Raw genomic sequence first — 16,946 nt, 5'->3', positions numbered from 1 at the left:
TTCAATATAGAACAAAATCCCCTGGACTAAATCATCCAGGTATCTCAGCAGTTTCCCACTGGTTTTCATTTTCAAAAACAGCTACTGGACTTCCCGTCCACCATAGCTCATGGCTCAACCGCCGGACCTTTTAAAAACCACTTTTTTCAAACGCACCCTTTTTTTGGAAAACAAAACACTAATTGTCATACCACACCAGACTCGTTCATTCCTGTGGACACAGACTATTCGAATATGTTTGAACTCTGCGCAGATGGGTACACTTTACCCACTAGTCCGGTTTCTGCGATCTCACCGTCGTGAGACCCGAATGCTGAATCTCTTTCTTTCCTCGCACGTCCTTACCTTAACGGTTATACCGGAAGGAGTCAGGCTACTGCCATGTCCAAACCTGACAAAACATTCCCCCTCCTTATCCTCCCGGTGCTCCCCAGCCTTCATAACCCTAGGGTTTGGACCGTACGAGTTCAGATTGAGCGACTGCCCATACAGTCTCGAGTGGTTGTACTTATCATGAGTACAAGTAGTGAAGGATGACAAACCGGTCCTTATGTGAGAGGACAATCCTTCTGCTCACACCTAAACCAGCTGAGCCATCACCTTAGGCCCTCCCCTAAACCAGAGAGTCCCTGATCATCCCTACTCAAAGGTGATAAGGGTGAAAACCCTTCATCATACACATTTTGAAAAGCATTTTCTTTTGAAAACTCACACCTTTTCTCAAATCATTTGTAACAAATATATCAAGGATTGATTGCGGCAAGCGGCTGGGTGGCCATAATAACTTGTCTCAAAATCATATCATGCATAAAATAACAGGCTGAGTGTTGTGGTTGAAAAATCATAGATAATTTATGCATCAAAGGGATCCAGTGAGCTTGTCGTGCTTATTCGGCGAAGGGGGAAGGGGAGCTCGCGGAACTGGCTTCTAGCTCCACTGTCTGGCGTAGACTTGCAGATCTAGCCTCCACGAGACGACACAAACGCTCTGATAACTATGCAACATGAACAAGCAAACATACAAACCAGCAAGTATACCAACAAATATTTAGTATAGTGGTCAGAATAGCGATATATGGATGGGTAGAGTCTTGAGCAGAATCTGTGTCATGTGGTGTTGAGATACTACTAGTGGTGGAGTGGAGGTGCTTACCAGGAGGGTGGACTGGAGGCGGAGCGACACTATGCGTGTAGTCGGCAGAGCAGAGTAATTGAGTGGGTGGGTGTTTGCCTTGGCTGAGGGTGTTGAGTGTGTGTGGAGAGGGAGAGGGTAGATGGGTGTATTTATAGCTGGGTGTATGTGGTGTAGCACAGTGAAGTTCACTGTTGGTGAGAATAGTGACGAATGAATCGTCTGACTTAGTATGAACAGGAGAGTTATAGGCAGAATATGGGACCAGAGTATTTTGGGAGTTTTCTGGAATATGAACCATGCTTAAGGGATAACATGGTTGGATAGGGAATACTTTGATAAGAATTTAGAAACAAGAATTATTGGAATCTGAGTTTAGAAGCCTGGTTCGAAGAAATCTCAGAGTTAAGCGTGCTCAACTTGGAGAAACCTGGGATGAGTGACCAGATGGGAAGTTCCCTACTGGAAGGAAAATCACAGTCACCGGAGTTCGTATGACTGGAATATGGGTCTGGCTGGTCTTAGGTGGACTGGACAACATGATGGATGAGTGGTTGAAATTTGGGGTGATCGGATGATCGATGAATAGTAATGATGAATATTAATGATGAATAGTGACGACGAAAAAGTTAACGCATATATCATGGATGAATAGCAACAATAATGAATAGTAACGATAATGAATAGTGCGATGAATAGTAACGATGGTGAATAGCAACGGTGAATAGTAGCGATGAATAGTGATGGTGAATAGTCGTATGAACGAACGATGAACGATGAATAGTGACGATGAACGATGAATAGGAACTATGAACGAACGGACGAACGATCGAATGATCGGACGAACGAACGATCGGAATTTTGGCACCATAACGGCAATACAAAGATTATCTGGAAGAACGATGAATAGGGACTATGAACGAACGATGAACGATGAATAGGAACTATGAACGAACGATGAATGATGAATAGGAACTATGAACGAACGGACGAACGATCGAATGATCGAACGAACGAACGATCGGAATTTCGGCAGCATAACGGCAGGAAAAAGATTATTTGGACGAACGAACGGACGAACGAACCATGAACGATCGGAAGAACGATCGAACGATCGGACTAACGAACAAACAAACTAAGAACAGGGGGACGAACGATCGAAGAACGACCGAACGATCCTTGTGCTAGTGTGTGCTTGTGTGGGAGATGGAGCGGGCGTGTGTGGGGGGAGAGTTGCCATGAAATGGCTTGGGGTGGCTTGAGAGGAGGCCCTTGCCCCTCTATTTATAGCCATGGTGGGGGATTAGGGGGAGGGATGAGAGGATTAGTGGGAGGATCAGAGAATTAGTGGGAGATTAGCATGGATTTGTCTTATATGAGTGTAATTAGCTTGTAGAGCTCAACGTATGACACCGGAGGCATACATATACGTATGAGTATGTGGAAAGTTATGAAGAAAATATTTGTAGGGACTTGAAAATGATTCTGAAGGTATTTCTCAGGAAGAAAATATTTGGAGATATATTGGTGGAATATCTGGGTAATATTTCTGGAAAGAAATTGAGGGAAATTACTAGGGAAATATCTGGGCAGTATTTCTGTAAAGAATTTGAGGGGGTCACTAGGGAAATATTTGTAGGATATTTTGAGGAGGATTTTGGAGAGAATATAGACCACTATATTTTATTTGTTGATATCAACATGCAAACAAACATTTTGAAATGAAATTTGAAATTCATTTTGAATTTAGAGCGAGTTTGAGAAAATTTCAAGATTTGAATTTTTGGGATGCTACACGTTGCCACCGTCAGGCGGGCACCTGTTTGGACCAATGACGCGTGGGGCCGTGCCGTCAGCTCTTCCTTCTCCCTCACGCTGCGTCCGCACCAAATCACCGATGCCGCGAGTCCGCCGCCAGGAATTGCGCGGATTTCGCTAGCTGTAACAACCCCCCCCCCCAAATCCACGCTGGAACCTCGGGACCAACCTGACCGAGCCCGTTCTCGACCTAGGCTATAAATTCGAATCCTTGACCCTCTCTCACCTCATCTACCGAGCAAGCATTGTAGCGCTACGTGCCGCCGTAATCCGCGGCGAAGAATTGACAGCCACCAACGAAAACATGCGCTGACCACCAAATGGGATCTGCTATTAGGGTGGTCAGGGGTAGCCCTGCTCGTGCGACGGCTCCTGCACGGAGGATGCCACTAGCGTCGGTCCATGCGTGAAGCGCTACCCGCGAGAATCTGTTGTCGGTGTCTTGCGCGTATGCCACCGCCGGGTCCTCGATGACTGCTCGGTGTGGTTCGCCAGGATCCATGGATGATGGGCACAGGCTAACCAGAGCCTGGCGTCAAGCACGGGGCGGTCAATTTCTCACCGGAGCCGCGATGGCCGCGGCGGACCGCACATTGCCGTGGGTGGGGCACCTTGTTGATGATTTTCCCGCTTCACTTGGGTATTCTTTCTGCATGATAAATTAGAAACCCAAGGGACCCTAAAGCGCTTTCTAAGGAGAGCTCAAAATGAATCTGAGCTCAAGGTGAAAAAGATAAGAAGCGACAACGGGTCCGAGTTCAAGAACTTACAAGTGGAGGAGTACCTTGAGGAGGAAGGAATCAAGCACGAGTTCTCCGCTCCCTACACACCACAACAAAACTGTGTGGTAGAGAGGAAGAATAGGACGCTCATAGACATGGCGAGGACGATGCTTGGAGAATTTAAGACGCCCGAGCGATTTTGGTCGGAAGCTGTGAACATAGCTTGCCACGCCATAAACCGGCTCTACCTTCATCGCCTCCTCAAGAAGACTGCGTAAGAACTTCTGACTGGTAACAAACCCAACGTCTCATACTTTCGTGTATTTGGGAGCAAATGTTACATTTTGGTGAAGAAAGGTAGGAATTCCAAATTTGCTCCCAAAGCTGTAGAAGGGTTTTTACTAGGTTATGACTCAAATACAAAGGCGTATAGAGTCTTCAACAAATCATCGGGTTTGGTTGAAGTCTCTAGCGACGTTGTATTTGATGAGACTAATGGCTCTCCAAGAGAGCAAGTTGATCTTGATGATGTAGATGAAGATGATATTCCAACGGACGTAATTCGCACCATGGCGATTGGAGATGTGCGACCACAGGAACATCAAGTGCAAGATCAACCTTCTTCCTCAACAATGGTGCACCCCTAACTCAAGATGATGAACAGGTTCTTCAAGAGGAGGCGTGTGATAAAGGGGGGCACAAGAAGACCAAGTTATGGAGGAAGAAGCACCATGGGCCCCTCCAACTCAAATCCGAGCGACGATTCAAAGGAATCATCCCGTCGACCAGATTCTGGGTGATATAAGCAAGGGAGTAACTACTCGCTCAAGACTAGCTAACTTTTGTGAGCATTATTCGTTTGTCTCTTCTATTGAGCCTTTCAGGGTAGAAGAGGCTTTGCAAGATCCGGACTAGGTGTTGGCCATGCAGGAAGAGCTCAACAACTTCGAGAGGAATGAAGTTTGGAGCCTGGTGCCACGTCCCAAGCAAAACGTTGTGGGAACCAAGTGGGTGTTCCGCAACAAGCAAGACGAGCACGAAGTGGTGACAAGGAACAAGGCTCGACTTGTGGCAAAAGGTCATGCCCAAGTCGCAGGTTTGGATTTCGAGGAGACTTTTGCTCCTGTGGCTAGGCTAGAGTCTATTCGCATTCTATTAGCCTATGCCGCTCACCACTCTTTCAGGTTGTTCCAAATGGATGTGAAGAGCGCTTTCCTTAACGGGCCAATCAAGGAGGAGGTGTACGTGGAGCAACCCCCTGGCTTTGAGGATGAACGGTACCCCGACCATGTGTGTAAGCTCTCTAAGGCGCTCAGGGACTTAAGCAAGCCCCAAGAGCATGGTATGAATGCCTTAGAGATTTCCTAATTGCTAATGCTTTCAAGGTTGGGAAAGCCGATCCAACTCTTTTTACTAAGACTTGTGATGGTGACCTTTTTGTGTGCCAAATTTATGTCGATGACTAGGGATGAAAACGGTCGGAAACGGTATTTTCTCGGTAATCAGTTTTTTAGTCGTTTTTCTTTGATTGTGAATAAATAAGATATAGAATATACAATACAAATTTGTATTCTTGTTTTTAACATCCATCTTGTTAAGATTCATAAAAGATAAACCTCAAATTCATCCTATATTTTCTCAAATAATAGATATAAACTTCGGTATGGATTCGGAAATAAATTCGATAAATTTTTCAACTTTTTGTGTTGTAGGGAGCAAATAATACATAAAACAATGTATGTAATATTTTATTCATATTTGTACTAATGTGCTTGATAACATAAGAAAAGATCAACATGAAATTTTATACATATCTATTTTAAAATATTAAATTTGTCCTAACAGTTTGGATTACCACTTTCATCCCTATCGATGACATAATATTTGGTTCTACTAACCAAAAGTCTTGTGAGGAGTTTAGCAGGGTAATGACACAGAAATTTGAGATGTCGATGATGGGCGAGTTGAACTACTTCCTTGGGTTCCAAGTGAAGCAACTCAAGGATGGCACCTTCATCTCACAAATGAAGTACACGCAAGACCTTCTCAAGCGGTTTGGGATGAAGGATGCCAAGCCCGCAAAGACGTCGATGGGAACCGACGGACACGTCGACCTCAACAAAGGAGGTAAGTCCGTTGATCAAAAGGCATACCGGACCATGATAGGTTCACTGCTTTATTTATGTGCTAGTAGACCGGATATTATGCTAAGCGTATGCATGTGTGCTAGATTTCAATCCGATCCAAGGGAGTGTCACCTAGTGGCCGTTAAGCAAATTCTTAGATATTTAGTTGCTACGCCTTGCTTCGGGATCTGGTATCCAAAGTGGTCAACCTTTGACTTGATTGGATACTCAGACTCCGATTATGCTGGATGCAAGGTTGATAGGAAGAGTACATCAGGGACATGCCAATTCCTTGAAAGGTCCCTGGTGTCTTGGAGTTCTAAGAAACAAACTTCCGTTGCCCTATCCACCGCTGAGGCTGAGTACGTTGCCATAGGACAGTGTTGCGCACAACTACTTTGGATGAGGCAAACTCTCCGGGACTTTGACTACAATCTGAGCAAAGTCCCACTCCTATGTGATAATGAGAGTGCAATCTGCATGGCGGATAATCCTGTTGAACACAGCCGCACTAAGCACATAGACATCCGATATCACTTTTTGAGAGACCACCAGCAAAAGGGAGATATCGAAGTGTTCTATGTTAGCACCGAGAACCAGCTAGCCGATATCTTTACCAAACCTTTAGATGAGAAAACCTTTTGCAGGCTGCGTAGTGAGCTAAATGTCTTAGATTCGCGTAACTTGGATTGATCTATAGCATACATGTGTTTTATGCCTTTGATCAAGTTACTTTATGCATTTATGAGATTTGTTGGTTTACTTCTGGTGCTCAAGTTGTGCAAGGGATCCCCGGACCTCACAAGTCCATGTGTGAGTAATGCACATATTTAGGGGGAGAAGTGCTACAACTTGATCCTTTGAGACTAACATTTGTGTCGAGTTTACTTAATGTAGCCTCAAAGGTGAATTGAAAGGGAAATGTGAACTTGGACCATGCAAAGACTTCCACAACACTCTGGTATTAACTCCAAGTTCATATCTACGCTCTTATTGCCATTTTGCTCTTAATTGACAATTTTGGTGAGGCAATGAGGTTAAAGGGCCAATAATGATCCTGTTTTGGTGCTTAATGCCAAAGGGGGAGAAATTAAGGCCAAAGCAAATGGATCAGCTACCACTTGAGAATTTTGAAAATAGTAGAGTTAGAACTTTTGATTTGTCAAAATACTCTTATTATCAAAATTTGGTCTCTTATGGGGAGAATGTTTGATTATGGGAAAAGGGGGAGTTTTTGGCTCTTAATCATTTTTACTCCTGGATTATCTCTCTTTATGCCCAAACAAGTGTGTTTGACTTAGAGATAGGAAAATGAATTTGATTTGCAAAAATAAACCAAGTGGTGGCAAAGAACGATCCAAATATGTCAAATCCTGTCAAAGACTATTTTTGTTCTGAATTGCATTGATGTTGCACTTCTATTTGTTGCTTTTTGATGTGTTGGCATAAATCACCAAAAAGGGGGAGATTGAAAGGGAAATGTGCCCTTGGGCCATTTCTAGTATATTTGGTGATTAAGTGTCCAACACATATTAAGTGAGTTATTATATGCCAAATGATAGATGAAGTGCAAATCAACAAGAAGGTATGTTTCTAGACTTAGTACATTTGTTTTGGGTACTAATGAAGTTACCTAAGTGCTAGAAACAGGAACAGAAAAAGATTGGAAGAGAGTGCCTCTGTGCAGCCAAGACTCAGCACAGTCTGGCACACCGGACTGTCCGGTGGTGCATCGGACGGTGTCCGGTGCGCCAGGCTGGTCTCCGGCGAACTGGCCACTCTCGGGAAAAGTTCGGCGGCGTACGACTATAATTCACCAGATTGTCCGGTGGTGCACCGGACTGTTCGATGAGCCAACGGTCGGCCGCCAAATCCGCGGGCGACGCGTGGCCCGCTCCAACGGTCGGCAAGGGGCACCGGACAGTGTCTGGTGCGCCAACTGCCACAAAATTGCAACGGTCGGCTGCGCCAGATTAGGAAGGGAATCGCGCACCGGACATGAACAATGGCTGTCTGGTGGCGCACCGCACTGTCCGGTGCGCCACCCGATAGAAGGCAACTCTGGCCTTCCAAGAATGCCTCCAACGGCTCCTAGCTGCCTTGGGATTATAAAAGGGACCCCTAGGCGCATGGAGGAGTTACCCAAGCATTCCTAAGCACCAAGACTCCATTCTCGCGCATTCGATTCTTTGAGATAGTGACTTGAGCCCCATTTGAGTAGAGAACTCCTCGAGTTGTGTTGTGAGCTCAAGTTGTGACTTGTGTGCGTGACTTTGCTCTTGTTCTGAGTCTTGTGTGTGTTGCTCTTCCCTCCCTTACTTCTGTGCTTCTTTGTGATCATTAATTCTAAGGGCGAGAGGCTCCAAGTTGTGGAGATTCCTCGCAAACGGGAGAAAGTATAAGAAAGGAAAACACCGTGGTATTCAAGTTGATCATTGGATCACTTGAAAGGGGTTGAGTGCAACCCTCATCCATTGGGACGCCACAACGTGGAATAGGCAAGTGTTATACTTGGTCGAACCACGGGATAAATCACCGTGTCTTTTGTGTTGTCTTTCTTTGTGACCATTGTGTTTCACAAAAGCTCGGTCCTTAGCCACTTGGTCCTATTGCACTAACTCTTAACCAAGTTTTTGTGGCTACAAGTATTTGATTTTTACAGGATCACCTATTCACCCCCCCTCTAGGTGCTCTCAAGGGATTCCTCCCTCCGTCATCCGGGCGAGCAGTCTCTGCCGCCAGGTCATGCAACTTTTCTATGGCCGCAAGTGCGGCGGTACGGTCACCCTGCACGGTGAGGACCCCAGTCGGGGATGGCATCTTGAGGACCAAGTACCCGTAATGGGCAATGGCCATGAACCAGTACAGGGCCTGCCTGCCAATGATGGCGTTAAAGGGGAGGTTGACTTCCGCGACGTCGAACACGATGTTCTCCGTGCGGAAGTTCTCCTCAGTCCCAAATGTAACCGGGAGTGCGATGCTCTCAAGGGGAAACACCGGCTGTGGGCCCACTCCGGAGAATGGGCGTGAGGGTCCCAGACGGGACCCCAGGATTTGCAGCTGCTTGAACGCAGCATGGCTGATGACGTTGAGGCCTGCCCCACCGTCAATCAACACATGGTGCAGCCGCATGTTGGCGATGACAGGGGCGGTGATGAGTGGCAGTATACTGGCCCTGCCATGTTGTCGGGGCAGTCGGATGCCCCTGAAGGTGGTGGTGGTGCTTCTCCATCGTTGATGTGGGGCAGCCTTCAGGACCCCTGGAGTTGCCGACAGGACCTCACGGCGCAGGGACTTGACGTTCCTGCGGGAGGTGAGTTCCCAGCTCCCGTCGTAGATGACGTACAGCTTCTTGCGGCGGTCGCTGTCATCCCCGGAGTCGGAATCTCTAGTGAAGACATCCTTGAGGTCCCCCTCGGGTGATTGATACCCGAGTTCTCGCTCTCCCGCGGCCACTTCGTCATTGTCGACCCTCTCCTTTCTAGGCCGGCGACGGGGCGGGGAGCCATCCTTGGACGACTGCTCGCGTCGCTCGCTGACGCGTTTCGTGAGCTTGATGATCTCGCGGCATTCCGAGGCGCTGTGGCGGGCGTTGGGATGCACTGGGCATGAGCCGCTATTGCCTCCCTGTGGCCGGGTGTGGGGGATAGATATCCCCTGGGTCCACTAAAGAAGTAAAAGGCCTCACGAACGGCCCAAGGGCCCAATAATTCGTAAGGTCATTCTTTCGTGGGCCTAGGGAAAGACAACCAACAAAGGAGACGTGAGACTGATTAGTGCAAACACAGGCGGCCCACAACGTCGAACGAATGGATCACAACAGAGACCCGACTTTCCCGCGCTGAAGCCCTCATGCAACAGAGCCATGCGAGGATAAGTCGGCGAAGGTTACGTAGGGATAAACTCAAGAGGTTCACTATCTTTTAGCTACTTGTTGTTATCGTATCACGTGTACTGCTCCACGGCCGAGTATATAAGGCCTAGGGGGCACCCCTTCAGATGGATCGACCCTGTTCTACTTAGCCACCCACAAAAACTCTCTGCGCCCTCTATCCAGAGAATCTTCTTGTAACCACGCTCATATACTCACCAGGACGTAGGGTGTTACGCGCTTCTAAGCGGCCCGAACCTGTAAATCTTGTCCATTGTCCCTCGTGCGATCGGCACAAACCATTTTGCTACAGTTGTCGACACCGTCCTACTCCTAAAAACACCTTGAGGGGCAACCCCGGGTGTGCGGTCGGACCCAAAACATCGACAGCTGGCGCGCCAGGTAGGGGGTGTGTCGACGACCCAAGCTAGCTCAATGGCCGTCACCTTCCACAGCAAGATCACCATGCGTCCCGGATCCATATTCTGCTTCGGGACAATCTCATCCGTGGCGGACGAAGAAGGAATCCTACACCGCCTCGCGGATCTGCCGGAACAGAAGTCTCCTCCAACAAACTCCGAAAATACTGGAAAGACGCTACCTCCGGCTCTTCGGAACAAGATCGTCTCCGGGGAGGCTGGAGCTAGAAGCTCGCTGACCCGGAAGACTCCGCTGTCTACTTCCCCGACGACAGAATGGACACAGGTCATGAGAAAGAAGGAGACCAGGGAGAGGCCAGTCGTTCTTCCCGTTCCTCCGACCTCAAAGGAGAACGGAAAGAAAGTCGCCGCGGCAGCAATACCGTTCTACCCCGACGTCCTCTTCATCGGGAGGGCAGAGTCGCCCGCCGTCTCCGACGATGAACCGACCGCGCCTGGAGAAGAACCGCCTCAGCGAGAATCCCGCCGACGAAGGAATCGACGCAGGAACGTTCGACGACATCACGCAGCTGGAGAACGGGATCCGGAGCAGCCTGTCTCGCGAGACGAGGTCTCAGAGATAGGAGAAACTCCGGAAGAACGCGTCTTCAGGGAACGAAGGAACTCCCGACGACGAGATCGCCGTCGGACTCAGGAGCAAGCCGAGCAGGATGCAAGGCAACGACGCGAGAATCCGCTCTTCGGGCGCAACCTGAACCCCGACTTCGCCCGAGCTATGAATACGCCGAGCGAAGTCGGAGGCGTTCTAGCCCGGATAGCTGACGGACTTCCTCGGACCCCCGACGCCGAGGGATACCGACGCCTGTTCACTCAGGCAGCCAACCATCTTCTACCGCTCGCTCACCCGCCGAACGATCTGCGACACGCCATCAACAGTCGCCGAGACGCGCGAAGCTCTATCAATGCTTCGCGCGAACGGCGGCACGAGAACGAAATTCGCCGTCGGGAGGAGTATGATCGAGATCATGGCTTCCCGACTCAAAGCCAGGCCACCCGAACTGAGTCGGCAACAGCTTCAACTGGTGGAACCACCCGGGGACGGTCGAGGAACCACCACCGCCACTCCCCTCCCCGGGACAGACGACATCCTCGACGACAGGAGGACACGTGCGGAGTATCTGCCCTTACTCCGCGCCTTAGGGCCATCCAATGGCCTCCTAACTTCAAGGTATCCAATGTCGACAAATATGAACCTAAGCAGGATCCAGGGGGCTGGTTGGCCGTCTACACCACCGCTGCTCGGGCTGCCGGGGCATCCGAGGACGTCATGACTGCGTATCTGCCCATCGTCCTCGGGCAAGACGCGCTGCAGTGGCTACGACATCTACCCCGACACTGCATCGACGACTGGGGAGACTTCAGTCGACGTTTCACCGCCAACTTCCAGTCTCTCTCCGACAAGCCAGCGCAACCCTGGGACCTCAAATCCATCAAGCGCCGGGGGGATGAGACTCTCCGGTCATACCTTAAAAGGTTCCAGACCATGAGAAACCGCATCCCCGAGGTCACGGAGGCGGCCGTGATCGAGGACTTCTACAGAGGATCTAACGACTCGGCTTTCGTCCGAGCCATACTGCAAAAGGCACCGACTACCTCAGAGGAGCTGTTCCGGGAAGCCGACCTCTACATCACCGCTGACGAGCGGGCCCAGGACCTCATCGGAGGAGCAAAGCCCGCACCGGCGGCACCACGACGCGACGCGAACCAGCCGCCCGACAAGCGCTGGGAGAAGAGGCCTCGCGAAGAGGTACACGCCGCCGGACCACCCGCCTCTCGCGCCCGAGGAGGACCTCGTGGAGGCGAACGCACGCTGGACGACATCCTCGACGCCCAGTGCTCGTACCACAAGGATATGCGCCACACTCTCCGCAACTGCCGGGATTTCAAGCACTCCGTCGGGCATGGCCGACCCTTCCAACCTCTACCACCTCCTCCGCCGAGGGGAGGACCAGATGAACCACGACAGCCCCATCAGCCGGAAGAGGGGGGAGGAGGAGCATTCCCGCGCGTTGACAGGGAGGTCAACGTCATCTTCGGTGGACATGGGTCGCAGGAGAACAAGAGACAACAAAAGCTCAACGATCGCCAGATACTGGTGGCGACCACCGGCCCTCCCGCCCCGTACCGGTGGTCGGAGCACCCAATCACGTTCACTCGGGAGGATCAATGGCTCAACTTCGACCACCCGGGCAAATACCCGCTCCTCCGGACCTTCGAATTTATCTTCTAGCTTTCGGACGGCGGCGCAGTATCTTCCCATTGAATCACTTGAACAATCCCATTCCTTGTTTATCTGACTGATGACTACCAGAGAATCTCCGTACACCATCAGTCTCTTGACACCCAGCGATATGGCGATGTTTAATCCGTGTATCAAAGCTTCATACTCGGCTGCATTGTTAGAGGCCGGGAATAGCAACTGGAGAGCATACTTGAGGTGTTCGCCTCCAGGTGCAGTGAAGAGAATTCCTGCTCCTGCTCCCTGCAGCTTCAGCGAGCCATCGAAATACATTCGCCATACTTCTGCGGTTTCTGGATTATCCGGCACTTGCTGTTCTGTCCACTCTGATACGAAATCGACCAGTGCTTGAGTTTTGATGGCAGTGCGAGGTCGGACGACGCCGGGGGAGAGACGGGAGCCGGAGACCCCTCGGGCTCGGAGGAGAACTCCTCCTCCGAGTATTCCGAGTCACCAAACTCCTCCGATGGAGGAGTCGGCTCACGCTTGCGCTTGTTGTTCTTGCCCATGGTTGAAGCTTTGGGAGAGGAGAAAGGGAAGAGGCAGTAAGGAGCAGCGAAGAGATGTGAAGAAACCAGAGAAGCAAAGGGGTTATTTATAGAAGGGAAAGGCAACCGCTCACTTCTAACCGCGGTCACTGAACAGTCGCAAGACATTCAATAAGCACTTCCACCCACCCGAAGACACGTCAGACGGTGGACGCCGTTTCATGCAACACTACACCCATTGGGACTCCAGTCAACAGCGCAAAGGATATGATTACACTAGCCGTCCCATCGCATTACTACTCAGAGGCAACCGGCTAAAACACTCAGCGTACCAAGTCGTCCCTTGCCCACACCCATTGGGGGGGGGACGCCCAGGAATTATCAGTATATTTTTCAAACGGTCACATCCGTGCAGGGCATGCAGTGAATACCTCAAGACAAAAATGAGATATCAGTAAGGATCAGAGGAAAGCCAAATATAACCAGCAAAGTACAAGATATGGCCGACAGAAGCGACGTAAAGACTAGACAGAGAACGTCCGTCAAACGTCCAATCAATCGCAGAAGCAAATAAATTGCACTACCTAGCAAGATATGGATGGATCGCAAACTCGGCTGCTAAAGACAAAATATACGCTGACCTGGGCAGCAAAATATTGATGACATAATGCTGACCTCCAAAGCATAATGCAAAATAGCCTCATGCCAGTTTCCGCAAGTGAAAGGAAGACCTTCGAATGGATTATCCTTAAAAAATCCATTTGAAGGTCGGGGGCTACACCCATTGGGTGCACCTCCGGTGCACCCCATGGAATATTATTCTAAACCGGTATAGCGCCGACTTCTAAGGCGTAGAGCAAGATTGAAAAGACTAATCCTCAACCGAGATGCAGGAGTGCGAATGGAGATAACCTTTGGAAGAAGACCTTCGAGTAGATTATCTTCTAAAATCTACTCAAAGGTCGGGGGCTACACCCATTGGGTGCACCCCCGGTGCACCCAATGAATTCCGGAGTCTTACAATCCAAAATGCCGACCTCTAAGGCACAAGCACAAAGCCGAACTTTGGTCGGACGAGTGATCAAAACCAGAGAAGACAGCAGGGAATCATTTTTTGGACCTTGGATCTTTGAGTTGATTACCTCTAAATCAACCCAAAGATCGGGGGCTTGTGGGGGATAGATATCCCCTGGGTCCACTAAAGAAGTAAAAGGCCTCACGAACGGCCCAAGGGCCCAATAATTCGTAAGGTCATTCTTTCGTGGGCCTAGGGAAAGACAACCAACAAAGGAGACGTGAGACTGATTAGTGCAAACACAGGCGGCCCACAACGTCGAACGAATGGATCACAACAGAGACCCGACTTTCCCGCGCTGAAGCCCTCATGCAACAGAGCCATGCGAGGATAAGTCGGCGAAGGTTACGTAGGGATAAACTCAAGAGGTTCACTATCTTTTAGCTACTTGTTGTTATCGTATCACGTGTACTGCTCCACGGCCGAGTATATAAGGCCTAGGGGCACCCCTTCAGATGGATCGACCCTGTTCTACTTAGCCACCCACAAAAACTCTCTGCGCCCTCTATCCAGAGAATCTTCTTGTAACCACGCTCATATACTCACCAGGACGTAGGGTGTTACGCGCTTCTAAGCGGCCCGAACCTGTAAATCTTGTCCATTGTCCCTCGTGCGATCGGCACGAACCATTTTGCTACAGTTGTCGACACCGTCCTACTCCTAAAAACACCTTGAGGGGCAACCCCGGGTGTGCGGTCGGACCCAAAACATCGACACCGGGGGCGCTTATTGCGCTCGCCCTGGCCCCCAGTCACAGCTGCGACGACTAGAGCGGTGGACCGTGGCTTCTGGTGGTCGCGGTCCTTCTTCTTTTTCCTCTTACCGTCCCACGGGACGACACCCGAGCCATCCGACTGGGCAGCCCCGGTTTGTGGGGCCGAGTGCTATGCACGGCCCTCGGCGGCTCTGGCGCACTTGTCGGCCAGAGCGAAGAGTGTGGGGACAATATCCACGTCATGCGTGGCCAACTTCTCCAACATTTTCTCATCACGTACTCCCTGGCGGAAGGCCGTGATGATGGAAGCATCGGAAATGCGAGGTACCTCGCACCTTGGTGAAGCGGGAGATTGATAGTCGCCTAGAGGGGGGGTGAATAGGGCGAAACTGAAATTTACAAATATAAACACAACTACAAGTCGGGTTAGCGTTAGAAATATAAACGAGTCCGCGAGAGAGGGCGCAAAACAAATCGCGAGCAAATAATGAAGTGTGACACACGGATTTGTTTTACCGAGGTTCGGTTCTCTCAAACCTACTCCCCGTTGAGGAGGCCACAAAGGCCGGGTCTCTTTCAACCCTTCCCTCTCTCAAACGGTCCCTCGGACCGAGTGAGCTTCTCTTCTCAAATCAAAGCCGGGAACAAAACTTCCCCGCAAGGGCCACCACACAATTGGTGCCTCTTGCCTTGATTACAATGGAGTTGTGATCTCAAGAACAAGTGAGAAAGAAAAGAAGCAATCCAAGCGCAAGAGCTCAAATGAACACGGCAAATCACTCTCACTAGTCACTAGGGCTTTGTGTGGAATTGGAGAGGATTTGATCTCTTTAGTGTGTCTAGAATTGAATGCTAGAGCTCTTGTAGTGGTTGAGAAGTGGAAAACTTGGATGCAATGAATGGTGGGGTGGTTGGGGTATTTATAGCCCCAACCACCAAACTTGACCGTTGGCTGGAGGCGTCTGCTCGATGGCGCACCGGACAGTCCGGTGCACACCGGACAGTCCGGTGCCCCTGCCACGTCAACACTGCCGTTGGATTCTAGCCGTTGGAGCTTCTGACTTGTGGGCCCGCCTGGGTGTCCGGTGCACACCGGACATGCACTGTTTGATGTCCGGTGCACCGGCATGGGCAAGTCCGACGTCTGCGCGCGCTGCGCGCGCATTAAATGCACCGCAGGGAGCCGTTGCTCCGCTGGCACACCGGACAGTCCGGTGCACACCGGACAGTCCGGTGAATTATAGCGGAGCGGCTGCCACGCGAACCCGAGGCTGGCGAGTTCCGAAGACCGCGCTTCCTTGGAGCACCGGACATGTCCGGTGCACACCGGACAGTCCGGTGAATTATAGCGCGCCGGCTTCCGAGAAATCCCGAGAGTGAAGAGATTGAGTCTGAGTCCCCTGGTGCACCGGACAGGTACTGTTCACTGTCCGGTGGCACACCGGACAGTCCGGTGCGCCAGACCAGGGGTGCCCTCGGTTGCCCCTTTGCTCCTTTATTGAATCCAAAACTTGGTCTTTTTATTGGCTGAGTGTGAACCTTTTACACCTGTATAATCTATACACTTGAGCAAACTAGTTAGTCCAAAGATTTGTGTTGGGCAATTCAACCACCAAAATTATTTAGGAACTAGGTGTAAGCCTAATTCCCTTTCAATCTCCCCCTTTTTGGTGATTGATGCCAACACAAACCAAAGCAAATAGAGAAGTGCATAATTGAACTAGTTTGCATGATGTAAGTGAAAAGGTTGCTTGGAATTAAGCCAATATAACTACTTACAAGATATGCAAGGAATGTTTCTTTCTTATATAACATTTTGGACCACGTTTGCACCACATGTTTTGTTTTTGCAAAATTTTTTGTAAATTCATTTCAAAGATCGTTTGCAAATAGTCAAAGGTAAATGAATAAGAGTTTGCAAAGCATTTTCAAGATTTGAAATTGTCTCCCCCTGTTTCAAATGCTTTTCCTTTGACTAAACAAAACTCCCCCTAAAAGAGATCCACCTCTTAGTGATCAAGAGGGTTTTGATATACCATTTTTGAAATACAACTTTCTCCCCCTTTTTGAACACAATAGGATACCAAATGATAAATACTTTTGGAAAGCACTAAGTTTTTGAATTAGGTGGTGGTGCGGTCCTTTTGCTTTGGGCTCATTTCTCCCCCTTTTTGGCATGAATCGCCAAAAACGGAATCATTAGAGCCCTTGGAGTGTTTTTCTTCCTCTTTGGTCATAATTGAATGAGGTAAGATTATACCAAAGATGAAGTCCGGTCCTTTTGCTTTTGAGCTTTTACTCTCTCCCCCAAGGATGAAGT

Source organism: Zea mays, chromosome 9 (genome assembly GCF_902167145.1).
Source record: "Zea mays cultivar B73 chromosome 9, Zm-B73-REFERENCE-NAM-5.0, whole genome shotgun sequence".
Lineage (NCBI taxonomy): Eukaryota > Viridiplantae > Streptophyta > Magnoliopsida > Poales > Poaceae > Zea > Zea mays.
The sequence above is the reverse complement of the archived record's forward strand: the minus strand, read 5'-3'. Positions refer to the sequence as shown.